The 16522-nt window shown below is 39.0% G+C and overlaps 1 protein-coding gene across 10 annotated transcripts in view; it reads left to right on the forward strand.

Moving 5' to 3' along the window:
• Positions 1 to 16522, forward strand: part of Trpc7 (transient receptor potential cation channel subfamily C member 7) — a 316931-nt gene that overhangs the window by 130636 nt on the left and 169773 nt on the right. For all 10 annotated transcript variants that reach the window (XM_005333202.4, XM_078048930.1, XM_078048914.1 and 7 more), the window contains 2 exons: positions 8656 to 8759; positions 13917 to 14089. The gene's annotated coding sequence lies outside the window, so the exon portion shown is untranslated. The remainder of the gene's footprint in view (positions 1 to 8655; positions 8760 to 13916; positions 14090 to 16522) is intronic.

A 16522-nucleotide genomic window follows, 5' to 3' on the forward strand; every position in this document is an offset into this window, starting at 1 on the left:
TTTCTGCCCCACCCCCAACTCACCCCATATCTTACTAGCTTCCTTAAAACTGCCCAAGAATTCTCAGTAGCACACCTGACTAAAGCATAGACTGCCCAATGCAAATAATGCTTCAGAGATGATTTACATAAATAAATGAATCTGCTCCAAGGTCAGAACCTGTATTAAAACTTCTCCTGGGAACATTGGTCTGACTTTGCAAGTTCAGCAATCAGGGAGGACTCCATTGCTCTGCATCATGCAGGCCTCTCTCCTTAAGTGACCTTCACTATTAGTAAATGCCCTCCTCAGGGCTTCCACACCTTGTTGTGGGCTCTGGGCTGAGAAACATGTCCCTGAGTCTGCTTGCACCCTCTGCTCACTCTTGTGTAACCTTTGCTTCTGCTGTGGACTACCCTAATGTTTTACTTAGCTTTTTTGCTGCTGTGAACAAAAGACTGACAAGAACAATTTTAAGGAGGAAAGTTTATTTAGGGACTCAGTTTCAGAGATTTCCATCCATAGAAGACCTGCCCCACTTGAGGTGAGGCAGAACATCATGGCAGAAGGGTGTGGTGGAGGAAAGCAGCTAGAAACATGGCAACATGAAGCAGAAAAGAGACAGAGACTCTCCTCACCACAGACAAAATATATACCTCCAAACTACTCCCCTAGTGACCCATCTTCTCCAGTCACATCCTACCTGATTTTTAGTTACCACTCAGTTAATCCCTAAAAGGGGATTAATTCACTGATTGGGTTAAGGCTCTGGTAACCCAAACATTTCACTTCCAAACTTTCTTGCATTGTTTCACACATGAGGTTTAGGGGAACACTTAATATCTAAATCATAGCACCTACTCTCCTTTAAGCAGGTCTACAGTGAGAATCTTCCCAGAGACTTCCTGAGGATAATAAGGCAGGCTGGAACAGCAGCTTCGATGCAACTGGCCCCCTCTGCATAGTATGTTTGGGATTGGATGACCCAGCTCAACCCCACAGTCCACCTCACTGTGGGTGGCCATTTGGGGCTGTTTATGTTAGGTGAGGTCATTTCTCTGGAATAGGAGTCCACAAGAGTGTGGGAAGAAGACTTCACAAATAATATCTCAGCAAATGAAATCATTTCTGTGTTGCAAGTTTAGCTGATTCCTCTCCCCTGAAGCTGACACCTCAATCCTTTGCTTACTCTCACTGAATGTTCCAGGGTTAAGTGGTTTAAAGTTAAGAGGAAGGACTTTGAAATTAGGAAAATCAGGCTCTGATCCCAGCCTTCCTATGTTTTGAGGGCCGTCCGTGGGCACTTTGCAGCCTAGTGAGTAGAAGAATATGGTGTCTAGGAACTTCCAGTGGACATCTCCTCTGGTTGACTGCCCAGACATACTGGGAGACCTATTCAAGCTCTGCCCCAGGTCCCACACAGCACTGGAGGTGGGGTGACCCGCTGTAGCAGCATAGCCCCTCTGAGATGGGTGTGACCTGCCAAGATGCCAATCAACCTGCTGACTGCAAGATATCATGAAGCAAGACTCCACCCCTGAAACTTTATCCTTGCCTTTGCGGTACCCTCTTAAATAAACCACAGGACCCATTTTCTAGTTGTCTAGCTCCAGCTCCTCTCTGGAGTGGACCTATCAGGGGCTCCAACTTTTTGAAGATATCTTTCTGACTTTGTCTTTTGTTTGTCACTAATTATTCTAGGCTTTAATTTCTTAGGAAGCTTATACCTCCGAGCAGGCAAGAATTCCCTGGCAAGGTACTGTCCCCCTGCGTGATACCCATATACTCATTCTATGACATCAAACAAGTTACTTAGCCTCTCTGAGCCTTGATTTATTCATCAGAAAAATAGAAAATAAAAACACGCCCACCTCACAGAATTGTTATAATGGTTAAGTGACTTATTGAACATCAGGAAATCAGCACAAGGCTGGAACACATTGTTCAAGAGCTTATGACTGACCTCTATGTGTTGGTTAATGACAGTTCATGTTACCAACCTTTTCTTAGAAACTGGTAACTCACATTATCCACTGCCTCTACCTGTGGGGTACAGAGATACTCAGTTTCACATCTACAGTGGAGTGTTCTTCTCCCCAAAGGAACATAATATGCAAGACTTTCATAACCTGGTCCCCTCCTGTCCCCAGTATGTGTAACTTTAACTATCACTCTTCAGCTACATTTTCCCCTCCCCACAAAATAGTAGGTTTCACACTTTGCACCTTTGTGTGAACATTTCCTCGGTATGGAATACCCTTTCCTAGCTTCTCACTCCTTTAGTTTTTCCTTCAAGCATTGCTTTCTCTGAAAGCCTTCCCTGATATACTTTCCCACTCCTGACTGGATCAGGTGACCTCTTATGAGCTTCAGAAGGCTCTATCCTTTTCCCATCATGGCCCATGTCACACTGAACTTGAATGACCTGTGTGATAGGTAAGTGTCTCAGCCTACAATTTAGTTGTGTGTGTGTGTGCACACACACACACACAAAGAGTCTTTCCTTTATTATTAAATAATTGGACTTAATTTCCATTTGACCTTCCAAATAATAATCTCAGTCACTCTAACACCATTTAGGACAGTTAAGATCCTTTTAACCAACTCAAGCTTACTCCCAGTCCCTACACCTTCCCCAATTTGAGTATGGGCTCTGGGTTCTTGGTGTTATGGCGTAATCAGGGGTGGGAAAAGTATGGATGGCGCAGTTACCCTTCAGTTGTCATTATTAATTCATGTTGGAATGACGAGATGCAGCCCATTCCCTCTGGCTCTCTATTATAAATCAGTAGTGGTCTTAGTCAGCCCCATGATCTTCCTCTCATAATTCAATACTATCTTGAGTTCTCCTCTCTTTTTCTTTGGTGCATGGGAATCATTTCCTATTCTCCATGCAAAGCTGAGCTCTAAAAAGGTTTCTCAAAGCTATCTATCCTAGACACTCCACATACCATCTCTAGAAAGTTAAGGACAGATACTCTCTACTCCAGGTTGTCCCCAATCTGCCAGGATAAGCTCTCAATTCCCTACACATCCTCACATTCTTTCTGAGCACTCAGTTCTGACTGTCAGGGGACCTGTAGTAGGGGAACAGCACCCCGAATTATTTCTATTGTTGCCTTTCTTGCTCTCTGACATCAGCCCAGAAAATCTTTACCTGTTATGAAACAGGAGGAAAAACATACTTCTGATTGATCTAATTCTTTCAAAGCAAAGACTTTGGGAATCTAAATTCCTATGCTCTTCAAATCCAAAAACGTTCTTTCAAACTACTGTCTGCTCCTAGAGTTTTCAAACATATTTAGAAACTCAAAAGCCAGGGCTTGACTTATATCTTTCTGTATTCTCCCATAACAACCCTTCCCAGAGGCACACACACACACACACAAATGCCTCAAGATCTAGTTTGAACAGAGAATAAGCTATAGGATTAAAAAGATGAAGAAGAAGTAGGAATTCAGAATAATTAAATACATAGAAATGGTATCCCACTACCTCTGTTAACTCTTTCTGAGTTGAGCATTTTGAAACCAATTATTACATTTGTTTCATTCTTACTATGTCCTTAGTAAAATGTTAGTTTAAAATAAAGTATATGAAAGGTGACTGATTTTTGTTTACAGTTCTTGGAATTTCAAGGAATAAATACCATAATTGATTATTAAATGGAATTTGGGTAAATAATACAAAGGAAGCAAAACTCCCTGGAAAAGCCTTAAAGGTGGTAAAATCAACCAAATGACTATTCTTGGCTTTTCTGCATAACTTTTATTTTAAAGCCTTTCCTAAGAAGTGACCATGGGTCAGACACTTTCCAATGCTTTACATATATTATCTCACTTAATCACATTATAGAAAAAAAAATGGAATCTTCTAAGGATCAGTAAGTAGTCCTGGTGTTTGGGGCCCACTTTCTCACTGTGTGATGGGAAGGCTTTCTCCCCTGAAGTGCCTGCCACCCTCAAAGGCTGATAGATAGGCTGGAATGTCACAAGAACTGAGCATCTTTCCTGGCATCTGTGGCTCTGGCCTCATTAAATCTGCAAGTGAAAAACCTGGAAACATATTTATCACTTCATCACCTGTTTTGTATGATCAACTCTTGCACTGAGATAAATCCATGGAGGTTAATATGGGGAAACTGGTTATAATTTCAGGAGGGCTCTTTGAAAACTCATATTGCATTTGCCCTGAGGCTCATAATTTGACTTTCAATCATCACAGCTGAAGGACATAGCATGAAAATTTTATAGCAAAAAGAAAATTTGTGAACCAGAAGTAACCTCTTTTATCAGTTTAATTATTTTCTTTTCTTTTTGTTTATTGATAATGGGGGTTGAACCCAGAGCTTTGCATATGCTAAGCATGTGTTCTACCACTAAGCTACATTCCCATCCTAAACTATTTACTTTTAAAGAGAAAATATGGAAATATAATTCACAGATATATTGTTCCTCAGATTTAGCATGGAGATCAAGATGGCTATGCTTTTTTTTTTTAACTCAGGGGTGCTTCACCACTGAATCACACCCCCAATTCTTTTTTGTATTTTATTCAGAGACAGGGTCTCACTGGGTTGCTTAGTGCCTCACTAAGTTGCTGAGGCTGGCTTTGAATTTATGATCCTCCTGTCTCAACCTCCTGAGCCACTGGGGTTACGGGTATGCACACACCTGCCAAGATAGCTATGCTTTTGAAAGCTAAATATACTCATTTATTCAGAATCATCCTTAGGTTATTGTTGCCCGGCTAAATTGCCAAAGGGGCAATTTAGTGCAGGCAAATGACTGCTAGACTTGGTCAAGACTCAAGCTTAGGCCAGGACTCTTTCCCACTTCACTTGCTAAGTCATTGTCTTCTCATCTGGAGATTGCAATATCCACCCTACCAATAGTACATCAGTTGCTCCACGTGAAAGAGTTGTGTGATCTGTGAAGCACCATGTCCTCATGAAGGAGAGAGGGCAACCTGACTGCTAAGCTGTCGATTCCTGTCCTTCTTGTAGGAGTAATAGAATCACAACTAACGCTTTTAGAGCACTCTCCATATACCAACACTTCCCTAAGAGATAGCTCATTTAATCCTCAAACAATCCCCAAGTGGTGGCTACTATAACTATTCCCATCTTATGGAGAAGAAAACTGAGTCATCGAGAGTCTAAGTAATTTGCCCAAAATAGTAAATTCTAAAGCTGGGAGTCTAACCCAGGCCATCCTGCTCCAAAATTTCTTCTCTGAACAAGATATCTTCCAACCCCACTCACACTTCTTTAAGTCCTACAGTAACTGAAAGAAATACAACTCTCCAGAACTGAGTCTTCCTGGGATCTTGAGCCACTACTCCACAAAGAGCTTTTATTCAGAATCACTTGTATATTCTATAGACATAGAACTTCTGCTTGGTGGCCTTCTTCTGGAGTCATGAAGAGCAAAGTGAGTCCCTTCCTCCTGTGAATAGCTCAAATACTGAAGATGATTCTTAATTCCCTGTAATTCTTATTTAAAGACTAAATATCCCAGATACTTCAACACTTTTTGCCAAGAATGTTCCTGGGTCTTTTGCAGATGCTCACTTCTCATCTCTTTGTTCCTGTTCCTGTCCACTGACTATGACTGGACATACAACCACAAGGGTTATCTGTCTAGGACAGAGGCCAGGACTGCATTTCCCATAGCAGGATTGTCTGTATGCCATACACTACTAGGACAACTAACAGTCATGCTCCATTTTCACTCACCTATGTATTCATCTGAGCTCAGTTTGCCTCCAAGCCTGAGAAATCTCTAAGATATGGAAGCTCTTCCTGGTAGAGAACTACTTTTCTAACTAAGGAAGTTTCAGTCAATGTTCATGCCCTGAGATGAACTACTTTGTTTTTAGATTCACCCTCCCCATCCCTCCAACCTTGATTCTTCTCATTCTCCTTCCTTTAGGCCTCTTTCCTTCAGCTAATTCATTCAGGCATTCATTCATTTCTTCATTTACTCATATATATGGAGACCATAAAAAACTGGCATGTCAGAAATCAGAGTCATAAAATATTAGAACTCTTTAGGAGTTCTGAAGAACATTGAGGTTCACTATTATTTTAATGCTGTGTAGAAGACAGACATGCTTTGGACCATGCTTACCACTTTATAAGTTCTTGCTAAATTTAAATATAGGGATACATGTATATGATATGTATATGATATGAAATTATCTTCAGCATTTGAGCTGTTCCCAGGAGGAAGGGACTCACTTTGCTCTTCATGACTCCATATATATATATATATATATATATATATATATATATATATACACATATACACACACATATGTGGACATATATGATTATCTATAATGTTTCCAAATACTTTTTGAAAGGAAGTTAATAGGAAATAGTGCCTACTTTGTGGGATTTACATTTACGTTTTCATCTTGCAACATGCTCACCACCCATCTCTGTGTTCCTCTGACTTTGTTCCCTAGACATAATTAAGAGAGTAAAAAAACTCATGCAATTTTCAAAGAAATATCTAGATTAAAAAATCATTTGTAGATTTTTCTCAAGGACATTCTTTATTCTGCTTACTTGCTGACTTTGGGAAGATGTTGGATACCAAAGGTTTATTTCAATAATAATTTCCTTAGATGAAGGGTTTCCTTTGATTTCCTTTGAATTCATAACATTTCTCTGTGCAACAAATTGTTTAACCCTCAGTCAAGAACAAAGAATCAGATTGTTGTTAAGTCAATCTATAATCTAAAAGGTTATTGACCATTATAAATATTATTTTAGATCTTAAATTTTAATAAAGTTTACCTCTCTCTTTGTATATACTATATCACACAGCACCCCAAACTCTTACTTTGCTCCTGGTTCTGTGAGTTGGACAGGTTCAGTGTAGATGGCATGTGTTTACCACACTTGGGGTCAGCTTAGATGATTAAGTAAGCAAGAGAGGACTAAGGGCACCTTGTTACTTGTCTGGGAGCTTGGTGTTGACAGAGGCTGGGTGCCTAATTCTCTAGGTGGCCTCCCTTGCCAGATAACCTCTCTGAAGCAGAATCGCCTAGATTTCTTTATGTAGTGACTGGCTTTTGAGAGCAAAAGCAGAAGTTATAAGATCTTTTAAGGCCTGGGCTGGAAGGTTTCAGAACATCACTCCACTATGTTCTCTTGATAAAATCAAGTCACAGGTTAAGTCCAGATTCAAGGGTAGGGAAATAAAACCCAGCTCTGGATGGGTTAAGCAGCCAAGTTTGCCAAGGGGTACAGACGTAAGAAGGCATGATTTATTGGATGTTATGTTAAATAATCTGCTACAAATAGGTGCTCCAAATGGATGTAATTATGTTACTCAGATAAGTTGCTACTCAGCCAAAGCTCAAAACCGTCATGAGATGTATCTAAAGAGTTCCATCAATCCAGAGTGTACTTAGCAGAACTCAAAGATGTCTACTAGGAAAATAATGTGACTGGAAAAGGCATTCCTTGAGGTCACCTGAGTTGGAAGGGACAGAAAATGACTGAAATGGGGATGATCTTCAAGGCCCAGCATATGGGCTTGCTAGCCTGAAAGGCCTGGGTGCAAATGTCAATTTTGCTACTTCCTAGTATGGAGCAGATCTATGAGCTTTTTTATTTCCTCAAGTACAAAATAGGTGAAATATTATTATAAACCTCACAAAAACTTGTGCATAAGTTAAAGTGTTTTGGGTGTAGTGCTCAGCAAAGTACCTGATACAGAATTAGAGCTTAATAAATGATGGATGGTTCCCATCATTTGGAAGTCTTTTCCTCTAATGAAAATGTTCATTCTATTTCAATGAAGGTGGTTAATTAAAAGGAAGTCTGAGCTTTTGTTGACCTAGAGACAAGAGTGAAATTCAAAATATTGAACAATTTGTTTAGCCCAATCAGAACTGATAGAGTCTTATGGCTAAGGCAGGACCTGTGGTCTCCTGATATGCTAAGCATTAATACTTGAGTTGCTGGATTTGGAGCAAGTTCAGGAGATCTCAGCAGTCAGATCAGAGCAGGCTAGTGGTAGAGGAGCCTTGAAGAGCTTGGAGCAATGGCCATTTATGAGCCAATAAAGATATTTCGGTACTGCAATTCCAAGCATGGCCATGCAGGTACAGACCACCTAGAGCAATAATCCTGTTTAGGAGCAAGAAATGCTAAGGCTCTTCTTGTATAAGTAAGCATGGAAGAGAGGAGCCAAAATCTCATCCCTCATGCCTGAATGAGTAGAGTTCAATTGATACTCAACTCAAACTCAAACAGTTGATACCCAACTCAGTTGATACCCAGTTCAAACTAGGGAACAAAAGAACCATCATGCACAGAATATAAAAGCTGGCAAGCCAGGAACAGCAGATCAATGGCAGACAAGAAACAGCAGAAATGGGCATCACAGGGGTGCAGGTAAGGAGGGTTGAAGGCTAGGCTCTGCTATGGATAGAACTTATTAGGGTAGAGACACAAAGTGCCAGAAGCCAGGTAGGACAGCAAGGTAGACTGCTTTGAGTAAAAGGAGTGGGTGTGGTCCTTGGGAAAGTTTCACACAACTGCTACCAAATCCAAAGATATATGCTTAGTGATATGTGGGCTCAGACAAGAGAAACTGTCCTGCCTTTGAGGAACTCAAGTGCACAGTGACCAGAGACCTCGTTGTTCCATTCCTTAAGGGGCATGTCCAGAGAAGCCAGTGATTATAAGAAGCAAGAGGCTGGAGTGTGACCTCCAAATGGAAAGAGCAAGATGAAGGACATAAACATGCTCTGGGTGTGAGGTAAGTACCTGATATGGAATCTACCCTGAGCTAGGAGTGGGAGACCAGGGCAAATTAGGAAGGCTTTGCCAGGAATTCACTGATTTATAGGAGTAAAAGCCTTATAAGCCTATCAAATAAAGTCTACTTTCCATGCCTAGCAGTCAAAGCTTAGCTCCAACTTGCTTTACTCTCATCTCTCCAAAATGGAATTGCAAGGAATAGGGAAATGGACAATATATATGCCATGGGGCATTTAAGAGAAGTAAAAAATGTCCATGCATATGTGAATCACAAACTCAGAGCCTGGTCCATAGTCTCCATTTGATAAATGTCATGTCATGGTGTTTCCACCACCGCGTGCAGTTGGGAAGTGGTGCATGGCTCAAATTTTCTCAGTCACTCCAATTCATGTACCCCTGAGATGTGTTTGTCCCAGGAGTCATCATTTTCTCACTCCCCCAAACCACTATAGAGGCTAGCAGAGCCCTGATTATGTCATAGGTTTTGTGAGAATTCATTGAGATCATAACTATTGTGTGCTTAGCTCAGTGTTGACAAGGATTATGTGTTCAATAAATGTTCATTGTCACTACTTTATTGCTGCTAGTGTACACACACACACACACACACACACACACACACACATCTCTATAAGAAAAAATGTCCCTCCTGTCAAACCAGGTGGCATGATGAACATGGAATGTGCATCCCTTCTCTAAGCCTTTGCTTAGTTTGCCTAGTGCACTCTCTGACTTACTTTAGGGTGGTATAAAGCCTTCCCATCCTCCAAATTCGTCTTCACATTCTCTGTAAATCCTTCCCTGACAACTCTTACCTTCCTCCTTTGAAACCCCAGAGCATCGCTTGTCAGCATAATTCACTTGACAATTAACCACGCTGTCTTCTTGCAGCTCCCCTATTGTAGTTAAACCAACTATGTCTGACTTTATACCTTCCTCACTGCTTATGAGCCTTCAACCCCCAGCTCATGGATGCTGAGATACTGTAGTACCTAGCCTAGTATCTGGCACTGTGATACTAGGTGAGTTCATTTGGAATAACATGAGATATGGTAGTAACTTGAAAGTTAAAAGCAAAGTGCCTAATGAAAGTTCTGGGATGGTTACGAAAAAAAAAACTGCTAAAAGAGAAAGAGCATCAGCACATCAATTGATAAAAATATGCACTTCTAAGTACCTGTGCAGACAGTCTAAGCAGGAGGTTTGTGCCTTTGTGTTGTTTATTTTTCAAGCTGGCCCAAAACAAAATCAAGCATCCTGTTGAGCCCCTGGAACCTTCACAGTGCAGCACTGAGGAATTGTTTCTTAGCTTAGGAATTATGGAGCAAGACCCAAATTAGCGATTCTTTTGAAACTGGGGAGAGGTGAACTCTTGCTCCACACCTTGTGCCTCTCTTCCTCATCTAGAACCTTATGCATCAAATAAACATGCACTGACTGCTATGAGAAGAGAGAAGACGACATTGAACCCCGATAAGTGAGATACAGACCTAACCTGAAGAAGCTCTGGGTCAGCAAAGGAGACATTTGTATATACACAGATTTTTGCTCAGCCAGCACAAAGTGCCAAAGCCCCATCCACATCAGAGACAAATTCTAAATGGGCACAGAAGGACAGATGGTTCAGGTGGACTTCCACCTCCTATCTCTCTCTCTTTCACTAACAAACCCTTATTTACCTCCAAGATTGATTCCAGTCCCAACCCCTGGAGATTTTTCTCCATTCTCCAGCCACAGGAACCATTCTTCTCCTAGTACCATTCAGCCCTATCTGTCAATTCTACGCTGTCTCACATGGCATTTTGCATTGGTGCTGCCAACATCCTACCAAGGTTTGCTTCTCATTTCATGAGATGCTGAAGTGATTTGTGTCTCTGGAGGCATCACTGAAGCCCAATTTCAAATATTTATGTTCATCACAGAAGTCACATTGATCAACTACATCATCATAAATGAATGGTATAAATACAAATGTAAGATCAATCTGTATTAGCAAGAGGCCACTTCATTTATCTGTTTTAAATGTGTACAATCTACTTTGAAAATGAGTCCTACTGACAAAATCTAAACAAAATACAAGTTTGAAAAAAAGACTCCTTCCCATCACATATCTGGATGTGTTCTGAAGAATATGTGGCATTTTTGTCTTTTTTCCAATATATGGTAAAAAATAATAATAATAAAAATAAATAAGTGAAAAACATATATGATCACTTACAGTGTTAGTCAGATTTCTACTGCTATGACAAATACTTGAGATAAACTAATTAAAAGGAAGAAAGGCTTATTTGGGCTCATGGCTGCAGAAGCTTCAGTACATGTTTGGCTGGTTCCCTTGCTTTTGGGTCTGTGGAAAGACAGAATGTTATGATGTGCATCATGTAATGGGGAGGAATCTGCTTACTTTATGACCGAAGAGAAAGGAAGAAGGCAGGGTCCCAATATGCCATTCAGGGACAATGGCCTAACTTCCCCCAAAGGCCTAACTTCCTCCCTCTAGGCCTTACCTCCTAAAAGATCCACCAGCTCCTGACAGTACCACAAGTTGGAGACCAAACCTTTAACATGTGAGCTTTTGGGAAACATTTCAGATCCAAATTATAACAGACAGAATTGATTATTTATTGTAGCGGGTTTGGGTTTTTTAAAATATTCTGTAAATTGAATACAATTCTAGAATCAATAGAAAAAGGAAACTATGGGTTCTGTCATTCTGAGAGAGGAGAAAGAAGTTCTCCTGATTATTCTCTAATCTGAGGAACTGGACCAGTTCACTTCAGAAGAGTGTTCAGAGAAGAGGGGGAAGTTTTGACATCTTTTTCTAAGCATTTATAGAAATGATGTCGATCTGCTCTGTCCCCCTAATCCATCCTGACCCTGATAAAAATCAGTAATCCCCAAGGTATCCCTGATATTTCACCTTCCCTCACCAAGGTGGCTGTTGTTAAATCAAGTTAGTGTCACACATCTCCTCCTCCTAAAGAGGCCTGCAGTATTTCCTCTGGTTTGTGAAGTCTCATCTATGGATTGTTAAGGGTTGTAGTTCACGAAGTTACCTTCACTAGTAGGGATCAAGCACCAAGAATTGTCATGAATTATTGCTGGTATGTTTTCAATTATTTAACACCACAAACTCTTTTAGAGAAATACTACAAGGTAGTTTAGCACAGAGGATAAACGCATTCTGGAAATATGTAAATTGTTATTTCTAATTTCTCTGCTGACTTATTGGAAGACCTTGGGAAAGAAACTTAATCTCATGAAGCTTCAGTTTCCTCATGTTTTAATGGAAGAAAATATTCAACAAGTTCCTTTTAAGAATTTTGGGTGTTAAATAAGACAATATATATAAAGTTCTCAGAGAGTATCTGGCATTAAATAAATGTTCACAGTTATTTTTAATTAGTGAAGTTTAGAAATTATTTGCTTTTTATAAGGTTGAATTAAGAAGCCTTCACTCTCCCTGGCCCGCTTTGTAGAATGATAAGGAAAGGCTAGGGTTCTAATTAGGCTGGGAAAATTACTTCCAACATGAGGAATACCAAGAAAACTGTCATATACACATCAACATCATTCACTGGGTGCTGGTGTGTGGAGGATCCAGACATGCTCCTCTGGGTAATTCCACATGTGTCTCTTTGGAGGCAATTCTCAAGGCTCAGTGTTGATTTTCTTCTTTTCATCCTGTCTTCTGTTCTCCTTCTCTTCCTTTCTTCCTTAACTCAGTGATCTTAGCTATAGTCCACAAATGTCAGGATGCTGAATAGTAACAAGCAAGCTTTGGAATCAGAGAGATATGGGTCACAGCTTAGTTTAACAGCAAATTATGTGATCATGAATTAGTTACTTAAATCCTATCAAGCTCATTCTTCTCTTCTGTAAATTGAGACAAATAACACATACCTTAAATTGTTAATTCAGGAATGAGTAAAAAATAATATATGTAAAGCATATGGATTTTTTCCTGTGTAGCACTGAGCAAAATTACCTCTAAACATCAAGTTCCTCATGAATATGAGGATTAAAATGTTCTGAGTTTTTTATACTTTTATTGAGTCACAATTGACTCATAATACACTGTATCTCTTTAAAGAATAAAATTTTGCAAGTTTTGACATATGTATACACTCATGAAACCATTACAATAATCAAGACAATGTGCATACTCTAGTGCCATATATATCTAAAAAATTAAAAATATCAAAAAATAAATGATGCAAAGAAAAGAATTTTATAGTAAAAAATAGTGACCTGGTCTCAAATCCTAGCTGGGTTACTGTCATAAAGTTACTAACTGACCTAGACTTCAGTTACTCTAATAACCTTAAAAGTTTTGTGGGTTCTACGAGCTAACACATATATGTTTCTACCAAGTTAATGCCTGCCACATAAAAGAAGTTTGATAAATGCAGGTAAATACAGGAGGGAATTGCTCTCCCCTGCTTCTAGAAAAGGAAAACTGCCATGGATATTGCCAAATATGCCCAGAAAGAAATTTTGTATTGTATTTTTTCTTTTGCTTATTTGAAGATAATAATTTGGGTTATAACAGATGGGATTGTATATATCTTTTCACTTTTCACTTATGTTATAAATACACATAAATCTTGGCCTGTGCACAACCATGATTATATTTCGAGATATGGCAAACATAGCTTCTTCAAGTGTCTTAGAAAAATAATAATATAGAAATAGGAAAAAATAATGTGAGTATATCCAACCATCCCAAAAGTTGCTTCCTATATCTTTGTAATCTTTCTCTCTGCCCCTTCCCACCCCCACACAGGAACTTAGGGAACCATTGACTTAATATCACTATACATTAGATTCAATTTCCTAGAATAAGATAAATGAAAACATACAGGGTGTACTCTATTTTTTTCTGCCATTTTTCATTTAACATAATTATTTCAAGAGTCATCATAATGTAAACCCATAGTTTATCATTTTAATTGCTGAGTACCATTCAATAAATATTTTCTCATTCTTTAAATTTTAACCTTCCTGTGTCTTTATACTTCTTGTAAGCAACACATTGTTGGGTCTCTTTTTATCCAATCTCATAATCTTTGCTTTTTAATTAGGATAGTTACATTATGAAATAATCAATATAATTTAAGTTTTTCATCTTGTAATTTTTTTCTTTCCTTTATAGTACTGGGAATTGAATCCAGAAATGTTTCTACCACTGAGCTGAGCTACACCCCCAGGCTTCTTCTTCTTCTTCTTCTTTTTTTTTTATTTTGAGACAGGATCTCATTAAGTTGCTGGAGTTGCTCTTGAACTGTCTTCCTTCTGCCTCAGCCTCCCAGGTAGCTGGGATTATAGGTGAGTAGCACTGTGTTGGGCCCATTTGTTCTTTGTTCTCTTTGTCTTTTGTCTTTTCTTGGATTTTGTGATTTCATTAGATTTTCTTCATTCTTATTAGGTATTACTCTTGTAATATTTCAGTGATTGCATTGGTGTTTATTGTATATGTCTTTATGTTATTGCAGTTTACCTTCAGTTGATATTATACCACTTCACACAGAATATGAGAAACTAATAATCACATACTTCCATTTCTCACCTTTCAGTTATTATGCTATTATTGTTACATTTACACACATATACAATACTTTCTCAATATATTAAACTTTCTATTAGATCATTATTTTGTTTAAAGTGACAATTACCGTGGCTGGGTGTGGTGGCACACGTCTGTAATTCCAGCGACTCAGGAGGCTGTGGCAGGAGGATTGAAGTTCTTCATTCTTGGTTATGGGTTCAGATTTCCACCAGGTATTATTGTCCTTTTATCTGAAAAACTTTCTTTAGCATTTCTTTGTCACGTAGGTCTGCTCATGATAAGTCCTTTTGCATCTAATCTGACTAAAAATATCTGTATTTTGCCTTCATTTTGGAAAAACTATTTTTACCAGAATTCTAGGTTTATACTACTTTCCCTTCAGTCATTTAAAGATGCTGCTTCAGTCTTGTCACTTGCACTGCTTCCAATGAGAACTCTTCTGGTATCTGATCTCTATGTCACTATACTTGATCCTACCTCTTAATTTCCTTGGACTGCTTTTATGTTTTCCTTTTTGTTATTGGTTTTGAGAAATTTAACTATCATATGCCTTGCTATATTTTTACTTTTATTTCTTGGACTTTTGGTTAATTTTGTTTCTTATATTTGTGATGATAACATGAGAATACCTCATCTGGAGTTTTAAATAAAGAAATAGCCTGCAGGTATCAAATATAAGGCAGTGTATAACTACAAACAGTCAATCTGGAACATTTTCCTTTTTAGTTTTCCTTGGCCAAAGACTAAAATCAGAGATAGTATAAGGCAAATGAAACTTGTATACCAAAGATCTCAAACCTTTGGTTTGGATCATTCCAGTATGGATTTCAAGAAATGGGTGATAGATAAGGCAGATTCTTTTAGGTTCCATTAACAACAATAACAACAACAAAGATGTATTACAGAAAAAAGTAAGAGACCAGGCTAGGTGAATGAAGGATTCTGAAAATTTGGCAAACCAAATGGAGTTTTTTTCTAAGATGTCTCAAAAATGTTCCCCAGACTGACTAAATTGTGTGGTATACCTTTTTCTAAGAAATTTTAATGCACTGGGAGATGAGAAGGAGAATGGAGAAGAGGAAAAGGAGCAGGGGGAAAAGTGGAGAGAAAATTAAAAGTAACCAGGCATGGGTGTGCACACCTGTAGTTCCAGCATTTGGGAAGGCTGAGGCAGGAGGATCGCAAGTGCAAAGCCAACCTCAGCAACTTAGTGAAGACTTTAGCAACTTAGCAAGACCCTGTTTCAAAATAAAAAATAGAAAAAAGGCTGAGGATGTGGCTCAGTGGTTAAGTGCCTCTGGGTTCAATCCCTGGTGGAAAGAAACAAAGGAAGGAAGGAAGGGAGGAAGGAAGGAAGGAAGAAAGGAAGGAAGGAAGGAAGGAAGGAAGGAAGGAAGGAAGGAAGGAAGGAAAGAAAGAAAGAAAGAAAAGCCCACATGTTCAGGTTTACGACCGCATTCTTCAATTCTAGCTTTGCACATATGGCTTCAGAATACCTCTGTTATCATTCTTGGTTTCTTTCATAAGTCTACATTCAGTCTTTTAGAATAGCTGCAAATGATTCTTCAGATGTACCAGGATAGCTGCCCTAAGAAAAGATTTTTTAAAATGCCTTTATCACAGTAAGTCATACAAATTGGTGTGGAAATAACAGATCTAGGTCTAAAAGGAGAAATAATTATGTTCCTAAATAGTAGAATTTTTCTATATCCTTTCTGAGCAAGAGGAACAAAGTTATAAAAGAGAATTCTAAAAGGATTTCATGAAGAACCCATTCATGCCTGCTGGCAGAGACAACAGCTGAACCTGGGCAAAGCAATATGGTTTTGGCAAAGCACTGAATCGTGGAACAGGCAGAATGGATACAGATGGCAGAAAGGGGCTTCTTGTGCCACTGTTGAGGCAGATAAGCTTCCCTCTACTGAAAACTCATAGCAATACTTGATAACATTCTTCACAAAATGTAAAATTCAAAGCTAAATGTGAAAGAAGAAAAGGAAACCCCCAAGTGCCAGAAACTAATAGGCAGAGCAGTAAGAGGAAGCTGTTGCCATGGTGGTAAAGGGAGTGTGGGACCAGATATAGGTTCTAAAGGTTGGCAGTTAGGGTTTTAAAATGTACACAGAAACCCAAGATTACAAAGTAACACAGCCCTCATAGGATACACAGTCATCACAGGGCTACAGAATCTT

The sequence above is a fragment of the Ictidomys tridecemlineatus genome, chromosome 1 (assembly GCF_052094955.1).
Source record: "Ictidomys tridecemlineatus isolate mIctTri1 chromosome 1, mIctTri1.hap1, whole genome shotgun sequence".
NCBI lineage: Eukaryota > Metazoa > Chordata > Mammalia > Rodentia > Sciuridae > Ictidomys > Ictidomys tridecemlineatus.